This window comes from Arachis hypogaea, chromosome 5 (genome assembly GCF_003086295.3).
Source record: "Arachis hypogaea cultivar Tifrunner chromosome 5, arahy.Tifrunner.gnm2.J5K5, whole genome shotgun sequence".
Taxonomy (NCBI): Eukaryota; Viridiplantae; Streptophyta; class Magnoliopsida; order Fabales; family Fabaceae; genus Arachis; species Arachis hypogaea.
This window is the reverse complement of record NC_092040.1, coordinates 69505804-69507626: the sequence shown is the minus strand read 5'-3', so window position 1 is coordinate 69507626 and position 1823 is coordinate 69505804. Positions and strand designations below refer to the sequence as shown.

The 1823-nt window shown below is 36.2% G+C and overlaps 1 non-coding gene across 1 annotated transcript; it reads right to left on the bottom strand.

Annotated features, from left to right (window-relative positions):
- Positions 1-1450: 1450 nt before the first annotated feature.
- LOC112804168 (small nucleolar RNA R71) lies at positions 1451-1558 on the bottom strand. The gene has a single exon (XR_003202787.1). It is a non-coding gene; the product is annotated as a small nucleolar RNA R71 (small nucleolar RNA).
- Between the last annotated feature and the right edge of the window lie 265 nt (positions 1559-1823).

Genomic DNA, 1823 nt, shown 5'->3' with positions numbered 1-1823 from the left:
GTCAATATACAGAGAATTGGAGATTCATAACATACAGCAGAGGAATTACACAGAAAAAGCTGGGCGTTCAAAACGCCCAGTGCAGAAGGAAAACTGGTGTTTGAACGCCAGCCAGGATACCTGGCTGGGTATCCTGGCTGGCGTTTAACGCCCAAAAGGGTAGCATTTTGGGTGTTAAACACCAGAATGGATACCATTCTGCGCGTTTAACGCCAGGATGGCACAAGAGGGAAGATTTTGTTTTTAATTCAAATTTTTTTCAAGTTTTCAAAATTTTTCAAAATCAAATATTTTTCAAATCATATCTTTTCAATCATATCTTTTCAAAATTAATTTCTCTTTATTTTCAAAATACTTGCTAACAATTAATGATTTGATTCAAACATTTCATGTATGTTGCCTTTTCTGTTGAGAAAGGTTTAATATTTGAATCATATCTTTTCTTGTTAGCCAAGTCATTAATTTTAAAAATCAAATCTTTTTAAATTGTTTTTCAATCGTATCTTTTCAATCATATTTTTTTAGAACCATAACTTTTCAATCATATCTTCTTAATCACATCTTTTTCAAAATAGTTTTCAATCATATCTTTTTTATTTCTAATTTCAAAATCTTTTTCAAATTTCACTTAATTTCTTTCCCAATCTTAGTTTTCGAAAATCAATTACCATTTTTCAAAGTTTCTTTTAATTAATTTACTTTAATTTTTGAAAATTTCTTCCCCTCTTCTCACATCCTTCTATTTGTGGACTGACACCCCTCCACTATCAACAATTCAAACTCTATCTCTCTTGATAAGTTCAAATTCTTCTTCTTCTACCCCCTCCTTCTTCTTTTCCTCTGACATCTCAAGGAATCTCTATACTGTGACATAGAGGATTCCATATTTTCTTGTTCTCTTTTCTTTCATATGAGCAGGAGCAAAGACAAAAGCATTCTTGTTGAGGCTGACCCTGAACCTGAAAGGACCTTGAAGCGAAAACTAAGATAAGCTAAAGCAAAACTCTCTCTAGAGGACCTAATAGAAATCTTCAAAGAAGAAGATATGGCAGCCGAAAACAACAACAATGCCAACAATGCAAGGAAGGTGCTGGGTGACTTTACTGCACCTACTCCTGACTTCTATGGGAGAAGCATCTCTATCCCTGCCATTGGAGCAAACAACTTTGAGCTTAAGCCTCAATTAGTTTCTCTAATGCAACAGAATTGCAAGTTCCATGGACTTCCATTGGAAGATCCTCATCAGCTTTTAGATGAATTCTTGCAAATCTGTGACACTGTCAAGACCAATGGGGTTGACCCTGAGGTCTACAGACTTATGCTATTCCCTTTTGCTGTAAGAGACAGAGCTAGAATATGGTTGGACTCACAACCTAAAGAAAGCCGGAACTCTTGGGAAAAGCTAGTCAATGCCTTCTTGGCAAAGTTCTTTCCACCTCAAAAATTGAGTAAGCTTAGAGTGGAAGTCCAAACCTTCAGACAGAAGGAAGGTGAATCCCTCTATGAAGCTTGGGAAAGATACAAACAATTGATCAGAAAGTGTCCTTCTGACATGCTTTCTGAATGGAGCATCATAGGTATCTTCTATGATGATCTGTCTGAACTATCCAAGATGTTATTGGACAGCTCTGTTGGAGGATCTCTTCATCTGAAGAAGACGCCACTAGAAGCTCAAGAACTCATTAAAATGGTTGCAAATAACCAATTCATGTACACTTCTGAACGGAATCCTGTGAACAATGGGATGAATTAGAAGAAAGGAGTCCTTGAGATTGATACTCTGAATGCCATACTGTCTCAGAACAAAATATTGACTCAGCAAG